This window comes from Stegostoma tigrinum, chromosome 31 (genome assembly GCF_030684315.1).
Source record: "Stegostoma tigrinum isolate sSteTig4 chromosome 31, sSteTig4.hap1, whole genome shotgun sequence".
NCBI classification, from domain to species: Eukaryota; Metazoa; Chordata; class Chondrichthyes; order Orectolobiformes; family Stegostomatidae; genus Stegostoma; species Stegostoma tigrinum.
Window position 1 is genome coordinate 19235323 of NC_081384.1, and position 27457 is coordinate 19262779.

The 27457-nt window shown below is 40.0% G+C and overlaps 1 protein-coding gene and 1 long non-coding RNA gene across 8 annotated transcripts in view; one reads left to right on the forward strand and one right to left on the reverse strand.

The window, feature by feature from the left end:
- The window catches only part of LOC125466336 (uncharacterized), a 28004-nt gene extending 17411 nt beyond the window's left edge, over window positions 1-10593 (forward strand). For 2 of the 4 annotated variants that reach the window (XR_007250439.1, XR_007250436.1), the window contains exon 4: window positions 9280-10593. This is a non-coding gene — a long non-coding RNA (uncharacterized LOC125466336). Of the gene's footprint in view, window positions 1-600; window positions 732-8536; window positions 8938-9279 lie in introns of those variants that run through there. The other 2 variants (XR_007250437.1, XR_007250438.1) reach the window with 2 other exon arrangements.
- mpp2b (MAGUK p55 scaffold protein 2b) overlaps window positions 1-27457 on the reverse strand; it is a 529160-nt gene that overhangs the window by 417949 nt on the left and 83754 nt on the right. The gene's annotated exons all lie outside the window — the stretch shown is intronic.

Genomic DNA, 27457 nt, shown 5'->3' on the forward strand with positions numbered 1-27457 from the left:
ATGGGTTGATTGGTTTAAAGCACAATCCCCAATGGTGTGGACAAGGGTGACTGGAGGAAGTGGAAAGAGGTCAGAGGTAAGTGAGACCAGGCCTTGAAGACTCAGAGTATTGTGCCACTATATAAGGAGCTCCGTCAAATTTATCTCTCTTGCCAACAGCAAATAATCCAGTCCTATTCCTTTCCCTTTTCTAATAGATCTGCACATTTTCTCTTTTGCTACTGGGGCAGCACAGTGGCTCAGTGGTTAGCACTGCAGCCTCACAGCGCCAGGGACCCAGGTTCACGGGTGACTGTCTGTGCGGAGTTTGCACATTCTCCCCGAGTCTGTGTGGGTTTTCTCCAGGTGCTCCGGTTTCCTCTCACAGTCCAAAGATGTGCAGGCTAGGTGGATTGGCCATGCTAAATTGCCCGTAGTATCCAGGGATTTGTGGGTTATAGGGGGATGGGTCTGGGTGGGATGCTTTAAGGGGCGGTGTGGACTTGTTGAGCCGAAGGGCCTGTTTCCACACTGTAGGGAATCTAATCTAATCTAATCTTATCCAGTTTAAACACGAGTGTAAACACAAAGATTATAATTATTAAATTTGGTTCAATGCAGGTCAGCTAAAGCACAGAAAGGGTGGACGAGTATGACTTCTGGTAAAATGGGGTCGAGGTGGGAGCGTACTGAAAGAGCTCAAACATATGGAAAATGGAGATGAGATGATCATCTACAAAGTATAAATAGGGACTTCTGCATTCAGGTTTTGTTGTAGACATGAAGGTATGTATTTTTTTTTGCTGGAGAGGATTTGAGAACCACACTATTGGTACTTTTATAAGCACAGAGCAACTACTCGAATTATGCTGCTGATTCCACAACACATTCTTGTCAGAGCTAGAACATATATCACAGATGCCGTATTCTTCTATGTCTGACTGTGAACACTTCACATGTTGTTTCTAATTCAGTTACATGTTTTCCTGCTGTGTTTTATATATTCACAGCACACCAGACTACTCGGCATGGCTAGAAACAGCTTTTTTAAAAAAAATCATCTGCCAGCTATTCACTACATCAAATTAGTAGGAAAAGACAAAATTATTTTTGAACTACAGCAATCCTCAGGTAAAGTTCTTCAAATCCTCTTCCACGTACATATGCCCAACACGCCTGATAGTCCAATGAGCAGATTACTAGAACATCATACATTGAAATATACTTCATTTTCTGTAATTACAAATGGTACACAAGCCTGTTTAGAGATACCTGCCAATTTTCGGATTGTTAATATTGAGGAGGAAACAATAAGGGTCTCTACAAACTGGCAAATTTGCACTTGATGCTCACACTAAAAAGAAATCTAATCATGAACACTGATGAATTTATTCATTGTCTAAAATAACAGATTGGTACCAAAGTTGTACAAATGATGTTCATCCTTTCAAACTGCATTGCACATGAAACATTTTCCAACATTATCCTTTACAAAAGATCAGCAGTTGGTCCAGTTTCAGCCTCTATTCCTGAAAGAAGTACAGCACATAATGCTTTGTTTTCCTCAGCTGTACAGAATATGTGGTTAATTCTGTGAATCAGCAACTCCAGTTGTTTATATTATTTTGCTTTTCAAATATCAGCTTCATTTATAAAAAGAATTGCATCACGGCAAGCTTTAAATAGATACTAAGTCTCCCAAGGCCATAATCATTTACTCATACTGCTCAGCATAAGAGATGCTATGGCAATTGTGATGGTCAAAACACTTGAACACAGCGCCCACAAGAGTGCAGTCTCAAATTAATTGGACTGAAAAATACAAAATAAAGATTTTCACCACTCACTACATTTAAGTTCTGCTTAGCTGCACTACAATTATTGGAATTCAATAAACATGTTGCCTTGTTTTTGAAAGGAAATGATCTGTAGCTAAGATTTGTATTTTCTTTCTGTCACACAGCCATATACATTCCCCAATACAGAAGGAGAGGTGAGGCATGCTCCCACAGTTCACTGTTACTCCTTTATAGGTTTCAGTTTGTGCACAATACCACTTACGCACTTCCAAGGCGAAGACATGTTGAAATCAGGAAGTGACCATTGGTCAGCTGACTGGACAAATGCACATTACACAACTGTGCTATACATCTTCCTTGCACAGTGTCACCTAAGTACATTAAATGTTTCCATCCATTACATTTGACCAGTGAACTTCGCAATGATTTATGGTGCCATCAATCTCAATCACAAATAAAACTAGCCAACAGTAATACAGCCCGTGGGGAACAAAGAAAGAAATGACAGGGGAAAGATTTAGAAGGCACCTAAGGGACAACCTTTTCACACAGAGGGTGGTGCTTGTGCGGAATGAACTGCCAGAGGAAGCGGTAGAAGCTGGTACAATAACAACATTAAAAGGCATCTAGACAAGTATATGAATAGGAAGGGTTTAAAGGAATATAGGCCAAATGCTGGCAAATGGGACTAGATTAATCCAGGATATCTGGATGGCATAGACAAGTTGGACCGAGTGGTCAGTTTCCGTGCTGTACAGCTCTATGATTCTATGATTCTAAATATTCACTGAATGATACAGATTTTTGCCTTTGGGCCCATGGTACCTGTGCCAGCACTTTCAAAAGAGCTGCTTAATTTAGACTTATAGTTTTGGAAGGAGTGGTGATGTAGCGGTAATGTTACTGGGTTGATAATCTAGTATGATGCTGTGGAGATGAGTTCAAATCCCACTGTAACAGCTGGTTGAATTTAAATTCAATTAATGCAATATAAAATTTAGTCCTGGTAAAGGTGCCACAAAACTATCATCTACTGCCATAATAACCCATCCAGTTAACAAAGGTCCTTCGGGGAGCAGAGTCTGCCATCCTGATTTGGTCTGGCTTACATTTGGCTCCACATTCGCAGCAATGTAGTTAACTCACAACTGCCCTCTGTAAAGGCTGAGCAAGCTCTGCATTTGAAGAGGTTTTGCAGACGGCAACAGATTCTGGCCTTGACATTGATGCTCGCATGCCAGAATCTATATCCACCCTTCTCTTCACCATCCAGTTTGTCCCTTGCTGTAAAGTATTTCACTAATTTACTTTTTAAAAGTTGTTACCACCAGATCCTTACATGCTTGGCAACATTTTTCCCCTCGTTGCATCTGATTCTATTGCTACTTAGACAATAGACAACAGACAATAGGTGCTGGAGTAGGCCATTTGGCCCTTCGAGCCAGCACCACCATTCATTATGATCATGGCTGATCATCCACAATCAGTATCCTGTTCCTGCCTTATCCCCATAGCCCTTGATTCCACTATCTTTAAGAGCTCTATCTATCTCTTTCTTGAAACTATCCAGAGACTTGGCCTCCACTGCCTTCTGGGGCAGAGCATTCCATATATCCACCACTCTCTGGCTGAAGAAGTTTCTCCTCAACTCTGTTCTAAATGGCCTACCCCTTATTTTTAAACTGTGTCCTCTGGTTCTGGGCTCACCCATCAGTGGAAACATGCTTCCTGCCTCCAGAGCGTCCAATCCCTTAATAATCTTATATGCCTCAATCAGATCCCCTCTCATTCTTCTAAACTTAAGTGTATACAAGCCCAGTCGCTCCAATCTTCCAACATATGATAGTCCCGCCATTCCGGGAATTGACCTTGTGAACCTACGCTGCATTCCCTCAATAGCAAGAATATCCTTCCTCAAATTTGGAGACCAAAACTGCACACAATACTCCAGGTGTGGTCTCACCAGGGCCCTGTACAGCTGCAGAAGGACCTCTTTGCTCCTATACTCAATTCCTCAACTTAGATACAGACAGGTTGAGAAAATCCACTAGACAATCCACTAAGCAAATTCACGCCCTCACAATATCCAGTGCATTCAAGTGTCAACACAGCATTCTTGGAGAAGGGAAGCAATGAACTAGAAAAGTAAATACAGGGTGAGTCATGATGCAGCAGTGAGGAACATCAAGTGATGTTGGTTACAGAAAACAGACATTTCCTTTGCAGGGTTTCAGTCCAGTGATGTTTCATCATAACTGACAGGACGTCACTGGACATGAAACGGTGACTCTGTTTTCTCTCCACAGATGTTGCCGGACCTGCTGAGTTTCTCCACTTATTTTTGTTTCAGATCCGCAAGCTTTTGTTTTATTTTCATGAGCTGGGGTCGTGTGTGACTACTAGTCCTTGACAACAAGTAAGTGACAGAGACTAAGATCATCTACTAAAGTGGAAGGACTTTATGGAACATATTCTGAAATATCCAGAGAATGAATATGATGGGAGTCCAGGGACACTGATATGCACACCTTGGAATGAACCAATGAATGTAATGCAGTTAGGCAATGAAAAATGAGATACAGCTTTAGTTACAATTCAGTGACGCATGTCCAAAATGGGATCAGCTTTTCATTGATGTATCATTGGGTTCAACAAGATTTTCCATGTCCAAACTTCAAGATATTCCTTTCCAACTTCAGTTCTTTTGTAATACAGATATAAGTGACTTCAATACATAGATTCAAATCCAAATAGCAGCCACTTAGTGTGGAGTAAAGAGTTAACAATATCTTTAGGAGATCTACTAAATATATGTAGACAATCACATAGAATTGGTACTGGGATTATGGGTTCCAAAAATGTTCTTTCTTGCCATCCCATGCATTCAATGAAATTGGTTAATAATAATTTACATGAGTGTAGATCTGATCTTACTGTACGTAAAGAGGTCAGACTAAGTAGATACTGATCAGACACTGCTCATTCCCTAATCTATTTGATACCATTCAGTTCTCTTTTATTCCTCGTCTACACTTTCCCCTCCCACCCACTACTGTCACAGTGAATGCATTTCCCCAAATTCCATCATCAAGTGGCCAATAATCATGATTCAACATCTGCATTTTTCTTTTTATAAAATTGCACTCTTTTTTTGGGGACATTAGCCAGACCCTCCTTCAAGCCCTGGGGTATAGAGCAGGTCTACACGCTATACTCTGTTTCCTCAGCCCTGGGATCAGATATTCCCCGACACTGGTTCAGAAAGAGGCAAGGCCACAGCCTGACACTTCCCAGGATACCACTGTCACCAAAAATACAAAGTAAAACTGTTTTCTAGACTGGCAAAGTATGAAAGACAAACATGTCAGGACTTAGGTAAAAGTATCGTTAAGATTGCTACAAGGAAGAGGGTCCTTTAAAAGACTGAAGTTTGGTCTATGTAAGTAGGCTATTTAAAATGACACAGGTTAGCGAGATATTGCTACATATTTCAATGGTTTTGCTTTTAGAATGTAGATGACCTTTGGAGTAAGGTCATTTGAAAGACCTAATCAAATCCCCTTGAAGACTGTACTTTTAAAGTACAGGGTCTAAGGTTTTTTAAGTCTTTGAGATTACTAAATGACCTTTAAAACCAGCTACAAAACATTGTCTATATCATTTAGAGAAAAGCACATCCATACAGAACACATGTGCTTTGATTTGTGACAGTCAGAAATCCTATAGTTATTTATGATCACTGAACCAAAACCTCCAGCTCACTCAAAATCCAGGACACACATTACATCAAACTGCAGCCAGTCAGTTAGATTTAGCTTTGGGATTAATTGTGTTTTAAATTCAAAATGACAGACTTCCTGCAAATTTAACACCTGCACTAATCATTTGTTTTTCACTTTACTGTGCTCCAACTGACATGAAACTCCAGATTTTCTTTACATATTATGTATTTACATGTTTATAACCAGCTAGCTTTAGTTTCATTCCAGGTAGAATTAAACTGAGTCTCTAAACCATATTTCAGTATCTGTACCAGTTCCATATTCACAATGCTCTGACATAATGACATGCTGTTCGCTTGAGCTTTTGCTGTAACCCACCCTGAAAAAAAAGGAATGTCCTTTCTTTTAATCTTTGGACTCAAGCACAAATTAATTCATGCCCTCCAAAATACATAGAATCCACAGATCCTGGACCAATTTATCCAGCCCAAAGCTGGTACAAGGACAGTAATAACCTGGATTTTGCAGGGACAATAGGCAGCACTATGAGTATTCTTTTACAAGGCAAATACAACTATTTCTATGGTCTGTACATGGACAAACATGAGAATTCAGGAACTGCTGTCACAGACATCATGCTCCTCCAAAAAGTGTGCTCCTGCCATCTTTCCTGATAGACTCAGTACTGAATTAATTCTAATGGCATAATCCTGTTAATTACCATGAGTTCTGCAGTAAAAAATGTTTTTAAAAAAGGGGCTTAATTTTTAAACTGAATGATGTGATAATTATTAATAAATAAAATCTTTGGTCCTGAAACAAGATTAAATTTCCAAGTGTGGAGTCTCATTCCTTAAGAAATTATAACAAAGATCAAAAAAGGTTTGGTGTCACAGACAATAAGGCAGTTGATGACAAAATACCATAGCCTGGACCACTTTTGGAAAGACCTCTGATTTAGTCTGGATTCAGTGTATGATGGTGCCAGAGAGTGGTGACACTAAACAGCACTTTTCACTGTATTTGTAATAAATACACGTTACAATAAATCAAATCAAATCAAATCATTCCAATATGCTGAGCTGTGCATGAATTGAGTAGGTGATGAATTGGTGTGACAGATGATGAGGATCTGAGAGAGTTGGAGCAGTCTTCAGAGGAGAAAGGTAAGGACACTGAAAGAAGGAAACTCCACAGCTCTGTCCTGTGTTATAAGCCAGCCAGGACTTGACTGGCACCCATTTCCAGCCAACGAGAGCTGGGTGCAGCAGACCAACATGGAATGTAAAATATCATTAATTGTGATGCCAGCATTTGGTTTTCATTACAGAAGTGACTTGCAGGTTCTATTGGTTTTGTTTGTGTCTGCCTTTGCAGGGTGTTAACAAAAATGGACATGTGGAATGGTCCAACTGTAAGTGATGCTTCCCTACCGGACAATAACAGGTTGCAGGAACTCAGTGGGCTTTGGAAACAGAGTAGCAGCAAGACAGAAGTAACACGGTGTGGAGCTGGAGGAACACAGCAGGACACCTTCTTTTCTGAAGAAGTGTTTCTCGACCTGAAACATCAGCTGTCCTGTTCCTCTGATGCTGCCTGGCCTGCTGTGATCCTCCAGCTCCACACTGCGCTACCTCAGACTGCAGCATCAGCAGATCTTACTATGTCTAGCAGCAAGACAGAAAATACGTTTGGACAGAATGTGGACACAGACGGTAAACTGTATGACCTGGAGAGTAACATTCCTTCTAAGCAGCACGGCAGCACACATGTGTGCCCAGTCTAAGGTTCCCCACACAGCAATAAGTGTCAGCATTCCAACCATGGCATTGACCTCCAGTCTGGGAGTCGCTGCCGTGCACGGATCTCAGAGGCCTGAACAGCCGGTAACAAAATTAGAGGGAACCCTGCTGGCGACTAATCAGAGACCACAGTGAGTGAGAGAATGTGTGTGGGGGGGTTAGCCAAGTCAGATATGTGCTGTGAGCAGCATGACATTATGTCCACACTACCATTTAGCGGCCTGTGAGAGGCAACACCAGGTCACAAATTCTTACTTGGGCGCATAACAGCCTTCGTGAGATATGCAGGCACAAGGGATGCCAATCTCTTGGCAGATATTTCTGGGACCGGTGAGTTATTCTGGAACATGGACATGGTAACATGGGGGTGGAATTGGATGTGAGGGCTGTTCATGTGGCATGAATGGTAAGAAATGTCCAGAAATTTTGTTAAGCCAATTGATGGAAATCCCTCCAGAAAAAGGTAAGATTCAGCTCAAATGTTGAACAGGCCTTAACTTGACTACAGTTAGAACATTTTGTGGCTTGGGGTTAACATTGTTAATATTATGAAAAAGGATAGAGAAAGGATTTGCAAGCACATTATAAAGAAAAAGGGCTTCCATTTATGAAGAGATTGGAAATGTTAGAAATGAAAAGATTAAAATTTGATTTATTGCTGTCACAAGGTACAGTGAAAAGTGTTGTCTTACATGCTTTACAGGCAGGTTGACCTGATTGAGATTTTAATATTTTAAGGTGCTGTGAATAATAACAAATTGTTTCCATGACTCAGCAACACAAAAACTGAAAGGCAGAAATTTAAAATGATCATGAAAAGAATAAAGAGATTAGAACCCTTCCTTTTATTATCGATAGTGAAGTTAGTCTATGGCAGAGCATTCCATATTCTGTGGCTGAAGCAGAGACCATAAATGCTTTTAAAAGGAAATTAGATAATTTGTTTCAGATATATTCGGGATTGTGATAGCAAGCAGTGTTGTGAAATTAAATGAGGTGATTCACATAAACGAAAATAAGAGGGACACTTAATGGGGGGCTTGAGCCTGTACTCTTAGCATTCTATAAAAGAAGAAAACACTAAGTTTCTCTGAAAAATACAATTATAAAATAGTACACTTGTAGAAATAAAATAGAATTAACAGAGTTCAAATTTCAACCCCTTTGTGAACGATTATTGCACGTGCAAAATATTTGAGTACCTCACTCCATGTTTAATTTATCATTAATATAGAAACAGAAAATGTTCGCTGCAACAAAAAGTCAACCTACTGAGTTTTGGATGGCAACGACAGCCTTACTAAACATTCACTTCAGTCCCCGGAGGACTGTGCTTACTGAAGAAAATTGCACCTCAATGAATGCAAGTTATCAAAGCAAAGCTGCTGATAACATCTATGGCTGTTACTATGGGAACCATTAAAATGACAAGAATAAAAACTAATTTTTTGACAAATAGCTATTCAGCAGATTATCAGTGCTTCAGGCTTTCATCTTATATTAAATGCTTTTGTTCAAAATACCTTATCATTTCAAGTGGAATCCGAATTATACATTCTATATTGCATTGATTTTCCTTCCCAACATGCTTGAGAAAAGAAATGAATGCATCCTATCTAGACAACAGCTGAAGGTATGAAGTACAATCACATCTAAAAATTCAAATATGATCAATGATAAAGTATTGATTACTATGATATTGTTGATAAGAATTTTACTTTCCTCTCACCCAGATCTCTTGGTGCCATGTTTCTGTTCCAATGTCCTTGAAAACACTTTAAAATTCCAATATGACTTGACAGATAATTATCTTTCCAACTCTCCTTCTACTCTTCATTCATCATCTGTGTACTAATGCTTCCTGAAGTTCAGCATATTGGGGTTCAAAGTTGTATTCTCCTAATTAATAATGTCAACTGTTGGCTTATTGACATGCAAATCCACCTTACTTTTGGGAATTGTTTTTGTGTTTATCAGCATAAAGGATGAAAAGTGAAACATTTTGTAACCCAGAAAAAATAACAGACCAAGAAACATTCCAGAAAATTTCTCACTTCTTTGCCAACGTAGTAACACAATGCACTGTGGAATTTCTACATTTTGAAGATAAGTAATTGATTCAGGTTGAAAGAAAAGGATGATGGGAAGAAAAGGATAAATGCGGACACTAATATGAAAATTCACACTCTTTGCCACAGCGTAAAATTACCTTCGTGACTAGTATGGAATTCATGTTGAAGATTTCAAAGTCGGTTATTCGGAAAAAAAACTGTTTGAAAATCCTTATGCAGGAATGAATTACCACTTGGAGATTATTATCATATGGATACATTTTTTGTAAATGTTTAAGATGAGGCAATCAATTGTACATGCAATTGGCTTCACCTTAGAGCCAATGTATTCCAATGGATGTTTTAGTTTCACTTTTATGCAAACAATGTATTTCAGGCCTTGAAGAAATGTTCATAATTAATTCTAATATTCAATTAAAAGATTCATTTCCCTGTGGCAAGGAGAACTGAAGCGAAGCCAATAATTAATACTGAGAGGCAAATTTCAAATAAATTGTATGCTTTACTTCTCTTTCTAGAATATGTAGTGAAAATTATACAGGAGTCATATAAGCTATTAAAAATTCTTCAAGGAGATCCATATAATAATCACTGATAAGGGGATGTTGCTTTTATTGCAAGAGATCTAATTGCTGATTTAAATGACTCACCACACAAAATTCATCTTCCCACCTATTCATTGTACCCACCCCTCCTAATAACATGCTCAAACTCCATCCATGACTTTCAGCAACAATCCGTGCTCTACTATTTAAAAATCTCTAACATGAATGGGAGCATTTTGCACAGGGTACCAATGCAACAGTTAGACTTCAATGCAAGGGAATGTTGCAACATGTGCAAATCCTACCTGCACCCATTTGCTTTTGCTCTGCAATTGGTTGTACTTTGCACATGACAGTGTTCACAACCATTTCTTGCTTTTGTTTGGTGAGGCATCAGATCTGATGCAAAAATATTTAAATGTTCATCTGGTACCATTTGTCGAATTGTTCTTTTTTTGTCAGTACCCATTCAGAATAGGAACAAAACAACATTGATGAGCAACGGACCTCTTAAAATCAACAACAACAACAGTCTGTTTGCCTTTGTTGGAACATTTTGTTGCTTTTAGTCATTTCTCCCCTTCTTTTTCATCTTGTATAATTTGGAAAAAAGCTGGGTCCAGTTTTATAACAAACATGAAGCAAAGTTTTTGAAAGAGGGTTTGATTGTTAAGATGGCACATGATAATGTGTTACAGATCTAGCACTTATCAGGCCAACGTCACAACGACTGGGAAACTAGTTTAGCTTCATTGGGACCAACAAGGAAGCCAGTTGCAAACCTTTGCCACTTGGAACAAGTACATCCATAGCCAAGGTGAAGATGGTACTGCCAGTAGCTACCCAGGCAAGTGCTTCTCTGTTATATCTGTAACTTACCCCAACTGGTACTGCAAACTACTAGTGAGGTGTCATGTGCACATTTACAAATCAATCATGAATCAGCATGACCACCACTTTTATCTCATTTCCTACCGAATAGCATGGTTCCAACATCTAATGTGACAGCACTGTTATACAGGTCAACACAAATCACATCTTGAGCATCAGTAAGTGATACACTTGAAATAGGTTGAAATGAAAAGTCATGGAAGTTCTAAATGTACCAAGATTTTCAATTGAAAATTGTAGCCTGAGCTGGGATATGCCTGAGGTCCAGATACAGTGGTTTAATTTGAATGAGAGTTTGAATGGGAAGAGACAATTTCATGGCATGCTAATTTGGGCCTTCTGTCTGGTACATAATATAACTGGGAAGTGTTACCTTGTTAAGTTCTCTAAAATTTGAAACCTTCAGTGAAGTGTTGAACCCAACCAACAGAGCTATGTGGCGATTGTTGCAAAATATGCACTCTCTCTCTCACACACACACACACACACTACCCTTCAATGAAAGTCAAGAACTTTTGGTGGGACTCAAGTGGTGTAGGAGTTGTTGGGGTGGGGTTGGTTTCTATTCTATAGGTTTTTATTCCTAAATGTTGAAATATTACCCTTCCACTCTCCATATCCTACCCACATACTCATCTTGTCCACAGAAAAAAATTGGACAGGGAAAGCATTTTAAGCATTTATGTAGCCTGCTCTCCTATATGCAGCTCAAGTCAGTGCATAGTGGGTGCTCAGTATTGGTTTCACAATCGCCTGTACAGTCACAAAGCCTGATGCTCTGCTATGTGTCATCATTGGTTTGAACACTGAAATAGAAATAAAAGTGCTCCAAGAGTTGACCGTAGCAAAATGTGGTTTTACTGTAACACACGTGTGTGAATTCAGAAGGGTCTATTCCTTCCACTGATCATGTATAGCCTGCGTTATTACCTGAAAATAGATACACAACAGTTCTCTCAGCCCTTCAATATGTAACAAAACTAAAATTAAATAAAATCTTCTAGCATTGTGAAACTGAATCCTTCCTTTTGGCATGTGGTTGTTCCATAGTTCCAATAAGAGTCGCATGAAGCATAATATAAAATATTCTGAAGGGCTGTGACAAAGTAACTACCAAGAGATGCTTCCATCGGGGAGGAATCTAGAGCTGGGGATCCTTTTTTTCAAAGGCATCTTCTATTTTTGTTGTGGTTAACCAAGGGAAGTGATGGCCTAGTGGTATTATTGCTGGACTGTTAATCCAGAGATCCAGATAATCTTCTGGGAGTCTGGGTTTGAATCTGAATTCATTAAATACCTGGAATTAAGAATCTAATGACAACCATGAATCCATTGTCAATTGTAAGGGAAAACCATCTGGTTCACTAATGCCCTTTAGGAAAGGAAACTGCCATCCTTACCTAGTCTGGCCTACATGTGACTCCAGGCCCACAACAATGTGATTGATTCTCAACTGCCCTCTGGGCAATTAGGGATGAGTAATAAATGCTGCCTGGCCAGAGATGCCCACATCCCATGAATGGATAGAGAAAAAAAAGTGTAGTGGAACGTATTTGGATCTAAAAGGATTACTGCTAAGACATACATTAACCATCCCCAATATGGTGGTGGCAGAGGTGTTGTTGGTCAGCTGACTCAGGGCACATGGTGGAGGCATTGGAACAAAGATGGGCTTGCTTTCAGCTTTATCATTTTACATCTTAAAATATTCAAAATGGCACCAGGTTGTGGCGACAGTTGAAACTTTTCATTGTATTTTACTGTGCTGTGCATTGCAGAGTACAAGTGACATTAAATCAACATTCAATTGTTCATTCTATGATGAATATCTCTGAATCTGGAAGGAGACAGACATGCCATCCATAGGTATCTCTCCTAACTTGCATGACAATGTCCATCATTACCAATGTACTTGTAATTGATTGCTATCATGCTATCAGTTGTAGGAGTTTGGATCCATTTGTTCTGTGTTCTTGAATTTCGATCCATACTTGTCCAAATAGGAATGCAATATTCAATTCAATATGGAATTTGACAGGGAACATATGTTAAGAGAATTCAATCATCACCAATGAAACATGTAGAAGTTAGTTCAAAATAATCTAACTTGTTAACGAGCACCAGATAAAGGCTAGTGTTCCGTTGCAAAGCTAGTTCACCAAAAGACTTAAAGAAGAGCGTTGACAATCTGTGAGTAGTCTGGCTTGCAGGTGACTCCAGAGTCCTGACAGTTTCAGGCCAGCACTACAACCCCAAGAGCTAATTAATATGCATTTTGTTCCTTTTTTTAAAAAAATCTGGGTTGAATTAATTCCATATCTACAGTGCTGAGAGAAGAAATGTAATTTCTTATTCTATTTTAAACCTATGAACATTAAATGTTTTTGCAGTCACAGCCAAAGTTAAATTATCTGTTTCATCTTTATTTTAAATGCTTCTGAGTGTTTTAAAATCCTGATCACCACATCACCATTCAAAACTGGCAAGCCTTTGCATATAGATTTTTGTTGTGGTAAACTTTGAGCTTGTGACACAAAAAATTAATTCGCTGCCAGATGGAATCAGGAGGTCAGAATTTCTTGCCTACCCATATTGAATTAATTTCTAGAGCAAAGCAACAGCCTCAGGCTGAAGCTGCTGTACAAGGATCAACATTGAAACAAATGCCAAAATGGCATGAAATGAGTAAGAACCACAAGGAAGCAGTTAGAGCAGAAAGAAATTCCATTCATGTGATAGTGTTGGGGGATGCAGTAGAAAGAAAGAGTGCCCCAGAACAGAAGAATGCATTTAGAAACTTGAACCATTTCAGGGGGTGAGTAACTCTAAATTAGGGCCAAATTAGAGAGCAGCAAAATGCCCCGGATGTGTTGATGAAAAGTGATTCTCATTTTCCAACTCTCTCAAACCACCAAAATTAAAGATCTGCTGCATTGAGAAACCACGCAAGTGTTTCGATCGAATCACTTTCTGAATGTAAAATGTAAAAATTCAAAACTTACATAACATCAGAGTAAGACAATACTGTTCAACCCCTTGATGATGGACAATAATTTAAATAAATCTTGCCTCAACTACTCCTACCTATGTATGCTTATCCAAACAATAAACTCTCACTGTTGGTCTTGCAAGGTTCAATAGTTGGACATCTACAACATCTGAGGGTGGAGGGTTAAGTTGGGAGAATTGATTCCAGATTTTCACTTAAAGTGGAATACACTTTTCCTGCGTTACTCCGAAATGGCTGAGATCTAAGATAATGGCTTCTGATTAGTTTCTGATCCTAAAAGGAATAGTTTCCTTTTTATGTATCTAATGAACAAATCTATTTCATAATTTTAAATATTGATTAGATCCTCCTTAGACCTCTAAACAAGGGAATATAAACCAAGATTATGCAAATTGTTCCTACAACTTAATCTTGATATTCTCATCAATTTGCAGTGTACTCCCTCCAAGGCTGGCATTTATTTCCTGAGATTCAATACCAAAAGCTGAATACTATTCCGAATGATCAATGCTCTGTACAAATGAAGCATCAGTCCTGAATTCTATCCCTGAGATTAAGACCTTCATACCAAAACCAACAGCCTTTGATTGTGCATCTAAATCAAAACCAATATTATTCCTTCATCCCAGTCAATATTATATAGTGAAAAGTTGAGACTGCAGTTGAAATCCCTGAGAAAAACTTGTTGTTCATATCTCAAGATAGAATGTTGCCTTTAATCTGATTGTCTCGTACCCCCGCAAGCAACTGACAATTGAGCTCACAAATTTGCTGGCAAAGTACCAGTCAAACCCTGTAGAAATGATGTGTTCTGGTTAATATTTCACTGTGTATAGTTCACTCCCTATAATCTTTAATCAAACATGTGCAACTTTCACCTTAATGGCACCGTTCTAGTCAATAACACTTTTTCTCTCCAACCCAAGTTATACAACATCGTAATTTTGTTCGCCACTCCTCTTGTACAGTTAAGGCCTGCCAAATGCCAATATTTTTGGTTATCGCCTGTCTTTTGAATGAATTCTGTCTCTAGTTGCCTTTTACTTCCTCTTAACAGCACAGATGTAAAATAAATTTAATGTTGTACACTTTCTCAAGGAAATTCCCTCATTTAAAATACTGATGAAGAATTTTTATAAAAGGCTAAATTACAACAAATTGACTACTATTCCAAAACACAGCTTCTGAGTGCAAAAGAGATGCAAATATCCTTGTGATAATCTAGAGGGATTCAATATTGGATCTATACAAAGCTTAAGAGTCTTTTATCACATTTAACATCCAGTATACTGCAATATGATTGGGGGTGAGGGGGTGGGGAACAGTAATCCTTAAAAAGCATTTGGATTATATGGAATAATTACATCTACATATTATAATTAAGATACCATAGATCTTCCGGGGAAAGATGTTCTAACCACCTGTTCAGAAACAATAAATTGTAAAAAAAAAGTCAATTAATTCATTACCACAGCAAAGTTAATTGCACTCAAGAGATGGTCTTTAATTAGACTTTTGATGAGCCAACCTTTTCAAAAGCCAGGATTCTGTTTGCCTGGCTTTACGCAGGTTTCACAGTGATTACATCAAACCTATATTTTTGATGGTCCATGCTTTAATTCTTTTAAGTCTAAAATAGTTTTTGAATGCACAAGGTGAACAGATGACAAGCAAAAGGATATTCACAGCATTACAGCAATAGTGGAATGAATGCATCTACTTCCTGTTTACTCAAAAGTAGTTATCAAGGAGATTCATTTCTGAATGGAGACAGTCCCTGCCATACCGAGAAGGCAAAAAGACAGAAACATAGAAGGATAGAAAATAGGAACATGAGGAGGCCATTCAGCCTTTCAAACCTGCTCTGCCATTCAATATGATCATGGCTGATGATCGAATGTTCTTGTTTTCTCCTCATCACGTCTGAACTCTTTAGCCCTTAGAACTATAGCCGACTCCTTGTAGAAAACATTCAATGTTCTGGCCTCAACTGCTTTCGGTGGTAGATCTTAATTTTTTGTTTAGAAATTATATTCCCTCTGTTTTAAATGGGCGTTTTTTCAGACTGACATATGGCTGCTACTGATCACATGGTTCCAGTTGACCATAATTTCTGGAATGTTCCAATCAGTAATCAGGGGACAAAAGTTGACATCTCCTCTTGGGATGATAAATCCCTTACATATTATGAACATTCCAGTCGAGCCAACACAAAGGAACCACATGGAAGATATTTACACCACCAATTCTGCACAAAGACTCCTATGTCTGAGATGATGCTAACAATCCACCATTATCTGTTTCAAAACACAATGGTTTTTGATGAAGGACAACAAACCCCACCTATAATTAAAAAAAAATTGCTGGAAATCTAAAATGTAAATAGAGTTTGCTGGAGAAACTCAGCAGGTCTGGCAGCATCTGTTGGAAGAAAACAAAAGTGATGTTTTGGGCCCAGTGACCCTTCTTCAGAACTGGAGTTCTGAGGAAGCATGATAGGGCTCAAAACATTAACTTTATTTTCTCTCCAAGGATGCTGCCACACCTGCTGAGCTTCTCCTGTAATTTCTGTTTTTGCTTCAATTCACACGTGTAGCAAGCTGAGTGGCTCAACCAAGTAGACAGTCGTGTGACCAAAACATCTGGACTTTTTTCCATTAGCCTTTAATTTTGCAATTTTGACTTCTTTGTTAGTCTGATTTTTATTTCAATACTGTCAAAATCAAAGCAGCTCCAGGTATACATACAACCTGATTCCAGCCTCAACTTCTTTTTAAGTGTTACTTTTGGAACGAATTTTGTATTTTCTGTAAGAGAACTAATTTTCCAGCTTATTGCTGTGACTGAAATCAACTTATATCTCAGCGACCATTAAAATTAATTCTACCACGCCACCCAGCTGCAACACCTCACTGATCATTGACCACCGAGACCTTACGTCATCAGCATTCATGATAATAGCTTTTATTTTTCAGTCAGTCCTAATTGTAATATCTTTCCCTTACCCTTTATCTCTTTCTTCTAGTCCTGCACACTTGTACATGTGAGTCTGCTGCAAACTAGTCCCCAGGTTTTAAATAAACCCTATAACCCTAAAAAAATTGATGGTTGATTTTAACTGGACTTTACAAGCAAGATTTTGGAAAAAATCATAACTTGGCCAACTTTAAAATGTTGAAAGAAATAAAATGCAGATTACAAAAACCCATCCGTTTCATGCAGAAGAGAATGGTAAAATAATCCATATTACCTCCTCCTCTCATCCACGACGCTCCCGGACAATGTGAGAGGGCTGGTGATACAAGCAGTACTTGAGTAAGTCTTCTCCAGTTCATATTCAAATCTAATGTCATGATACAAAAAGCACATAGACATTTCTATGCTAAGATATATCTCAAAATCTCCAAGCTCTATCAACCTCTACCATGGCAATTTTGACCAGCGATGTTCCACATGGATCCATACTGGGTCCACTTTGATTTGTTATTTATATGGACAATTTGAGAGACAATTTCGGAGACACAGCTAATAAGCGTGCAGATGACACCAAAATTGATGGTATAGTGAACAGTGAACAAAGTTATCTAAGATTACAAAGAGATCTGGTCAAATTGGTCAATGGGCTGAGGAGTGGCAGATGAAATTAATTTCAATAAATGAGAGGAATTGTATTTTTGGTAAAAACAAGCAAGGGCAGGACTTGTACAATTAATGGTAGGGCCCTGGGTAATTTTGTAGAACAGAAAGACCTAGGGGTAAGGTACATAACTCATTGAAATTTGAGAGACAGGTAGTCAGGGTGGTTAGGAAAGCATTTAGCACACTTGCCTTAATTGCTCAGACCTCCGAGTATGGGAGCTGTGATATTATGTTTAGGTTGTGCAGGACATTGGTGAGGCTTCTTCTGAAGTACTGTGTGCAGTTCTGGTTGCCCTGTTATAGGAAGGATATTACTAAACTGGAGAGGGTTCAGAAACTATTTACAAGGATGTTGCTGGGAATGAAAGATTTCAGTTATAAAAATAGACTGGGACTTCTTTCAACAGAGCAAGAGAAGTCAAGGGTTGAACTTATGGAGATTTTTAAAATCATGACGGGTACAGATAAGGTGAATGGCAGGTGTCCTTTCCTGAGGGTGGGGGATTTCAAGACTGGGGAGCATATTTTTAAGGTGAGAGGAGAAAGATTTAAAAAGGACACGGAGGGCAATTGTCTTTATACAGAGAATGGTTAGTGTGTGAGTGAGCTGCCAGAGAAAGAGTGGATGCAGGCAAAGTTGCAATGTTTAAAAGACATATAGATGAGTTCAGGAATAGAAAAGGTTTGGAGGGATATGGGCCAAACGCACGCAGATATGACTAGATTAGTTTGGGAACATGGTCAGCATGGACCTGATGGATGGAAGGGACTGTTTCATGCTGTCTGACTCGATGACTCTAATTTACTCCATCCATACTGAGCTGCTGATGTAAAACAGTCAGGTTTTAGTTACATTTTCAACTCAGCAGCAGCGATGTAGCACCTCATCCTGTACTGTAACTATATGTACTCTTCGTTTTTCTAAATTTCCATTATTTGTTTGAAATATGGACTCTGAATTACATCTGCATGGTCCAGTCCAACTATCTCAGTTGACAAGATTCCACATGATAGTTTGGTCCAGAAGATTAAATCACATGGGATCCATGGTGAGTTGGTGAGTCGGATACAAAATTTGCTTGGTCATAGAAGACAGAGGGTCATTGTGGAGGGGTGTTTTGCAACTGGAGGTCTGTGACCAGCAGTACTCTGCAAGGATCAGTGCTGGGGCCTTATATATAAATGTAGCTGGTTTGATTAGGAAGTTTACAGACGACACGAAAATTGGTGAAGTTCTGGATAGCGAAGAAGGCTGTGAAATGATACAGCAGAATATAGATCAGTTGGAAAGTTGTTCGGAGAAATAGCAAATGAAGTTTAAACTCAAAAATCACATGACACCATATTATGGTCCAACAGATTTATTTAAAAACACATGCTTTCGAACCTTACTCCTCCTTTAGGTGCTAATGAGAGAGGTAGTATCAGATACAGAATTTATAAATAAAAGATCAAAAGGTCACACCACTATGAGGATGTATTAAACAAACCCAAGATATTGGTAAATCTTTGATCAGTTCAAAGGCTTTAATTGATTTATATGTATAAGTAAACCCCCTAATTCCTTTAAGCAGGTTATGGGACAACGCAGTATAGTAGCTCAGTGGTTAGCACAGTTGCCTTACAGTGCCAAGGAGATGGGTTCAATTCTATCCCTCGGATGACTGACCACTGATCATCCCCTGTGTTGAATTTGCATACTCTGCCCACGTCTGTATGAGTTCCCTCTGTTTCCTTCTCAGTGCAAAACTGCACAGATTAGGTAGATTGGCCATGGGAAACGCAGGGTTACAGGGGTAGGTAGGATGTGGTTTAGGTAGGATGTTGGTCTGGGTAGGATCCTCTTCAGAGGGCCAGTGTGGACTCGATGGGCTGAATGGCATCCTCTACACTGTAGGATTTTATGATTCTTAATTGTGAGGTAATGCATTTTGTGAAATCAAATGCAAAGGAAAATAATACAGTAAGTGACAGGGCCCTTAGGAGTATTGATATATGGAAAAATCTAGGGGTGCAAGCACATAGCTCCCTAAAAGTGCCAACACAAGTGGATATGCTGGTAAAGAAGGCATACAGCATGCTTGCCTTCATCGGTCATAGTATGGAGTATAAAAGTTGCTAAGTCATTTTGCAGGTGCATAAAAATGTTATCAGGCCACATTGGAGTATTATGTGCAGTTGTGGAAGCCACACTATTGGAAGGCTATGGAAAGCGTGCCAAGAGGGTTTACCAGGACGTTGTCTGGGTCGGAGTGTATCAGCTAAAAAGAGAGGTTGGACGAATTTGGATTGTTTTCACCATAGCATCGGCAGCTGAGAGGCGACATAATAGAAATGTATAAAATGCGATGTGTGGATAGTCAGTCTTTTCCCACCCTTTTCCACGGTGGAAATGTCAAATATTAGGAAGCATAGGTTTAAAGTGAGAGGGGGAAAGTTTAAAGGAGATGTGCAAGGTAAGTTTTTTTTTAAACAGTGGGTGTTCGGTGCCTGGACAGTGCTGCTAAAGGCAGTGGTAGAAGCAGATACCATGGCAGTGCTTAAGAGTCGTTTACACAGATACATGAACACAAGGAATAGAGGAATGTGGATCATGTGCAGGCAGATGAGAATAATTTAGAATGACATCATTGTAGGCATGGTGGACCAAAGAGCCTGTTCCTGTGCTTTACTTCTATCTCCTGCAATGTAAACTCCTTTGTTACAAAAGCTACCTTTGGTCTTTAATTTAATATTGTGCACTGGATATTGATTTATTTTTAAAATATTACATTATGCTGCAATTATGGATAATCAATAAGTTATTCAATGTTATCGCTGGTTTATTCAGAATGGATAATGTACAACACCAACATTGAAGCAACTTCTGAAATTGTGTGACACTATACCTATAAATAATCATATCAGGTTCTTTTTAAATTGAGTCTCATTGCACTGCTTCTGTTTCTTTCCTAGGTAGTATCATCTCACACTAGGTATACTAGTCAGAATGCCCAAGAGGCTTCACTGATGAGAATAAATGCTGCTGCCAGCTACTGAATGCGAAATTACAATGCTATAAGAACATTTGCATCGAAGCCTCTAGTTTACCTTGCAATAGAAAATTACACTACCTGATGACTGAATTGCAAAATGAATACTGTGGAGATTTTATTTTGAATTGAAAGAAGATAATTTACCTATTATTTTAGCAGCACATCAATTGCTGCCATTCTTTATACAATGTCTGGTTTGCTGAGGTCAGGTGCAATGTCACAGATAGCAGTAAACTGCTGGTGTTAGATGAAGAGAGCTGCCTAAAGGCGATTATTCATCATTAATCACATTTGCAGAGCAAAAATAATGATAACTTATGCCTGCTGAAAGCAAACCTGGATCAAGATCATTAGTAAGATTGGACACTGGGCCCAAATGTCAAACCACCTTTCAAAAATATAATAGTTATGCTGAAGGAATGACTTTATTGAAATCAATAATATCCTAAGTAGTCTTAATAACGTAGATGTGGAAAGGAAGATTCCTCTAATGGTGAGTGCAAAACCAGAGGAACCTGTTTTATAATTAGAGGTCACCCTTTTAAGACTGAGAAGAGGAGCATTTTCTTTCTCTTCAGAAGATTGGATGACCTTGAACTCCCTGTCTTAGATGGCAATGGAGGCGAGATAGTTGAATTATTTTAAGGTGACAGTGGGTAGATTCTTGTTAGGAAAGGGATCAGAAGTTACTGGGAGCGGATCAGAATGTGGAATTCGAAACACAAGCAGATCAGCCATGATCTTATTGAGTGGTGAACCAGGGTCAGATGGGCTGAATGGTTGACTCCTGCCTATTTCATATGCAAATCTATTAACTAGGTACAACAGTCGAAAAGTAATTCTCTAGGATTAAACAACTGAAACGTCCTGTGGCCATGAAAAACAGTGCATAAATTCAACAAGATAACAAGGTGCAAAGCTGGATGAACACAGCAGGCCAAGCAGCATCAGAGGAGCAAGAAAGATGACGTTTCAGGTCAAGACCCTTATTCAGAAGAAGGGTCTCGACCCGAAACGTCAGCTTTCCTGCTCCTCTGATGCTGCTTGGCCTGCTGAGTTCTTCCAGCTCTACACCTTGTTATTCTCAGCATCGGCAGTTCCTACTATTTCTGTGTAAATTCAACATTTCCCTGTTTCTTCTGGTCAATACGGAGATGTATAGTTATAACCAGATATTGTTCCCGATTCTGGAAGACCAAAATGAACATATCAAAAACAAACCAGATTGTGATACATATTTTATTAATGATCCCGTTATTCCTGTTGTGATCAACTGAGCTGAAGCTGAGTAGATTGAACTGCTCTAAACTGTTACTTCCCTCAATACTCCCTCTGTTAACTTTGCACCTCTTCAATGTTGAAGCCCCTAGACCTGAGCCAGCTCATTCAGCTCAGAATGGTGGTAATACTTCTAAAGTGCTTCTAGATCCCAGCTGCTCCAAGTTGGTCCACAAATAAGGATACTTTTTTTTTTAAAAGTGCCCTTTTTAATCACATTTTAAATATAGGAAATTCTAAAGAAAATTGCTTCCTAAAATGTAAAGGACAGAACCACTCTTTTGGCATATTTTTTCCAGTTGTGCGACGAAGTGAGTGAGTGGACGTGCTGGGGGTTGACTGACATGCCTTGAAGAGATCACCATTGATGCACCTATCTGTCCGTAAGAGCTGGCAGGCAGATCTTAGGCGAGTTTCTTGACCAATCACGGGCCTCAGCACGAACGTCCGGCATTACCTGATCAGACGCTGGCACCTTTTGTGGCTTGAGGTGTACTTCCAAAGGGAATTCAACAGAGAGAATTTCGTTTTCCTTCTTCGGGTCGGGTGGGGCTAGGTCAGAGGCGAAGGCAGAGGGTTGACCATCAGAGAATGCCCCCTTGCAAAACCATCCAACTGCCTGCTGATTGGTGGTGGGAGATCTCCTATGACTCAATCTAACAGGCAAGTTCCCCTAGTTTCCCAGCCAAAAGCCAAGCTGAGATACCCACTTTCTCTTCATAAAGTAGTATCTGTCGACCAATATTTGGATTTAAATAGGCCTGTCCTGACCATAATTGTTTCATTATTCGCAGAAGATGAAACAGTCAGGTTGATCAACACTATAAAATATTGGAAACATTCACTCCCTCAGTCTCTGATGTACAATAGCAGGAATAATTATATCTACAAAATGCATCGCAATGAATCAACAAGGCTCTTTCATCAGCACCTTGCAAACCTGTGACCACTGCCACCCAAAAGGATACATGTGAGCACCACCACCAGCTGCCAGGTCTCTTTTCAACTGCACATCAGCCTGACCTGGAACTATATTGCTATTCCTTTACTGTCACAAAGTCAAAATTCTGCAACAGTATTCCTAACCGCACTGTGGGTGTAGCTACACCACATGGATGTAGCACTTAGAGAAAGTGGCTCAGCATCACCATCTCAAGGGCAGTTAGGGATAAGCGACAAATACTTGCTCATATCATGTCAAAGAATTCTGAACATACATAAGCCTTAAATATTTAATGAACAGTCTTAATACACCCATTCAATTCCTGTAGCTTCCATTTTTCTTTCAAAGCAAAATATTTAAATTGCAATTCCAGAAATTCTTGCCAGAACAGAAAAAAATCTGCTCATATATCTGAAAATGTTGAAAATGCACAGCATAATAATGAGATCAGTTTATTCATGATCAATTCACTTCTGGCATTATCTTCAAAAACTTTTACACCACAATAAAAACAAAAATCTTGTTTAGTTAACACAGAGGTAAATTCCAAATACTGCAGAACCAAAGGAGGTATGACAATGGAAAGAATAAAACAAATTTAGGGGAAATGTGAAGGAATATCATGCAAGATGCTTAAAAACGCCAAAATGTAAATCTCTAGATCTCCCAGAAGGTCAAAGACAAACTAAGTGGGCAAGAGAAATCAAACCTGATAAGTACTGGTTACTGAACAAATTAATTCTGTTTGATAGATGTACAGAGATTCTAAGCCAACACTAAATAAGCCAAGACCAAAAGCTGGTAAGCATTGAAACTCCAAAGCCAAGTTGGAGGCTTTCTTTGAAAATAAACACCTACATCAATAATGTAGCACTGCAGGCCAACTTTTCAGTATCTGAACAGCAGTAGGGGCCACACAAGCAGACCTGTATTCATACCGTAAAATAGAAACGGAGAGAACTGTGGATGCAAGAAATCAGAAACAAAAACAGAAATTGCTGGAAAAGCTCAGCAAGTCTGGCAGCATTTGAGAGATTGAGTAGACTGGGAATATATTCATTGGAGTTTAGAAGAATGAGGGAGGATCTTATAGATATATATAAACTTATGGTAGGAATAGATAAGATAGAAGCAGGGTGATGGTTTCCACTGGTGGGTGAAACTAGAAATAGGGGGCAAAGCCTCAAGGTAAGGGGGAGCAGATTTAGGTGGGAGTTGAGGACGAACTTCAACCCAAGAGTTGAGAATCTGTGGAATTCCCTGCCCAGTGAAGAAGTTGAGACTACCTCGTTGAATGTTTTTTCAGGCAAAAATTTACACATTTTTGAACAGTAAAGGAAGTAGAAATGATGGCGAGCAGGAAGATACGTGGAACTGAGTCCATGAAATGACCAGCCATGATCTTAAGTGGGCCGAATGGCCTAATCCTACTCCTATTTCTTATGTTCTTATGTTCTCATGCGTAGAAAGAAATCACAGCCTATATTTTGGGTTCAGCAACCCTTCCTCATATCACAGAGTTTGTAACGTAAAATTTAGTTAAAGTTGTGGCAATTCTTGAAAACCTGATTTATTGTCCAACTGAATTTGAAGTAATCCGAGAAAGACACAAAAGCTTTCATATGACCCAACCATATCCAAAAATAATACAGGATTCAAATGTTCCATTTCAATTAGGATATTCTGAAACATGCAAACACTTCTTCAAATTTCTCAATCTAATAATTACTGATGTAAGGATCTCAGGCCTCTTTCCCCTTACACCTTGTAGTCTTTCAACAATTCAAGGTCCAGGTAAAATCTATGAGACACATGCCATCAAACAAGACCACACAAGAATGAATTTCAGCCCTCAGCCTCTCCTAAATGTCAGCCTGGGAAATCCTCTTTTCATCCAAGTTCAGTTATCTGCAAAACAGTGTTTAAAGCAGCTGTACCCTTATTCAGGAGGCAGAGCCTTCAACCTGTTGTCGCTGAGAGATTATGGCTCCCCTAAGCATCCTAGTACATTACACAGAGAACTGTGCTATATAGCATGAAATATTTCTGCATATAATTGTATTTCCTGAGCATTGCTTGCACCACTTTTCAGTCGAACAAACATTGCTACTTTATTGATAAGTGTCATGCTTTTCGAGGTTGTTTACTTCTTGGTTTTAATTCGCTCATGTTTAAACAAGTAAGGTCTATTGGTACCCTGTACTGTACTCATCAATATCATTGATACTAATAATACACACCAGAATGAAGGTACAGAGTGAAAATGTTGTTAGTGGTTAAATTTTATGAACAATTTTTCACCAATTTCTATCTTCCAGAAACCGGGTATAAACAGACATCGACGCCGAAACCAATGACGTGGTACACAGAGCGAATCACACCAGCAAGCAAATTCACAGATAGCGAGTTTATCTAGTCTAGTTATCTAGGCAGGGTTTATCTAGTTCTTCTTTTATTCTGTAAAGGAACATGAGCTTGGCTGACCAGCATTTATTGCCTGTTCCTTGTTGTCCTTGAGAAGGTGAGGGTAAACTATATAGTGATGAATCTTACATCTTTTTGGCCCAAATATGCGACGAATGTTGTGATGTGCTTTTGCTGCGAGGCTGAGCCAGATTTCTCAGCATATCTTACCAAACACACCTCATTAACAGACCGATCCGCCCCCGGCATCCTTTTCATTCAATTCTAGCCCCATCTGCCTTGCGCCTTCCCAGAGCAACGTGGATACCTGCCAAAAGACCCGCATCACTGGCACATCTGGAGAACACTGGCATTCCCGAAGCTGCCCTGTGCGGTGATGAACATTCAATTGGAAGATGTCAGAAAAGGAGAAGATGGTGCCACACTTCTCCATGACGGATCTATAGGCCCAGACGGAGGGAGTGGTGCTAAGGAGGAGCATTCTCTTCCCAGAGGACTCGCGGAGGTAGTTACAACACCTGACTGTGACCACCAAAGCTGAAGTCACCACCAGGTCAGTATGGTCTCTGCAGTGCAGAGAAAAGGCCAGCAGGCCAATAAGAGGGTCAATGACATTGTCTATTCTGCGAGGGTAAAGTGCCACAATCTTCTCTCTGATACCTCACATGCACTCTATTACTGCTCCCACCTTCCAACAAGATTCATGCTCTGCCAATCTCACTAGTACCTTCAATATCTTCCCACATTTTCTCTCATTCCCTCCCACAGCATTAACCCTACACAAACCCTACACTGCCTACTTACTTGTCCAGGACGTATCACCACTTTTTTGCACACTAGCATCAACAACCATTCCATCCACTTTCATCTCTTCATTCCCTCCTTTTCTCTTGTCCCAGGGGATGGACAGAACAAGCCCAAATAGGTGGAGGGTGCCTAATTCCAGGCTCCCCATCCACAATGAAGAGGGAACTGTGTCCCTCACTGATGACAAGGGCTGCTCCTGTAGGGGATCCCAAGAGATCTCCGTCCCACCAACTGAGTAATTATCACTCTGTATTCTATGGCAACTCTCACATTAACCCCGCTATCATTATCATTTATTGCACACAACTGGCCTCTTCTGTCCCTAGTGACCTGCAGGATGTCCACAGCCTCAGCAGAGAATCTGCCAGCCCGGCCAGAAGGCACTACTTTGAGCTCTAAGGATGAGAGTACCATGGTCTCAAATGAGGCATCGGCAAAACTGCCTCCTGGACACCCAACAGCTCAGATTCTGAAACTTCGGTGGGAATATTAACTTTATAAACATTCAGGAGCACACTGTGATGAGCTTCTCACAGTAACAGCTCCTTAGCTGGCCATAGAAGAAACATTCCAGGCCAATGGCACTTGGAGGACTGCCAGAGACAAGGCATCTGCTCAAGCCCAGACAAGCGAGGACCCTGTGGTGTCACCCACACGGACAGGGAGGAAGAGGGGCAGCAGGTGGGTATGTGAATTGTAATAACCTTTATTGTGCAGGTCAAAACACATCTCCCATCCATTTCAGGTGTGGTCACAGCCATCTTCCTCACCACTACGTACTTTTGATTCCCAGCTCAATAGAAGACAATGCGCTTCTGGCACGGTGAGCCCCTCCTGTACCAGTCCAGAGGAATTGGCCATAGTCAGCCATCCAGTTCAGGACTTCTCAGTGAGGTGGTCCGTGCATCTTCAGTGTGGGGAGTGGGTCACCGTGGCTCCAGTTCTTTGGCTCCAGTGCAGCCAGACCAGGGTTTATGGTAAACCCACTTGGGGAGTTGTACAGGCATCAGCCAGGTATCTGGGTGCTTCATGCCCTGGTCTGATGGGCCCTAAAACCGCTTTCCCCTTCATTTCTGTTGATTGGCCATGGCAGTCCATTGGTTCTATCAGGTCAGGGCGTGAAGCTCCCAGACCCCAGGCTGATGCCTTTACATCTCCCCAAGTGGCTTTGCTGTAAGGCCTGGTCTGGCTGCTCTGGAGCCAAAGAACTGGAGTCACGGTGACCCACTCCTCACACTGAAGGTGCAAGGACCACCTCACTGAGAAGACCTAAACTGGATGGCTGACTATGGCCAATTCCCCTGGACTGGTACAGGAGGGGCTCACTGTGTCAGAAGCCCCTGACTTATGGACGCCTCCACAGACTTCGATGATGTAACTTTGAAACATGCCTGCACATAGAGTGAATTTGCTGCATAAGCTATTGTCACATGCGTAGGTGAGAGATTGATGTTGCAGATTGCCTGCTGTATGGCAAGATATACACCCACTTGAAAAGCAAGCTACCCGGT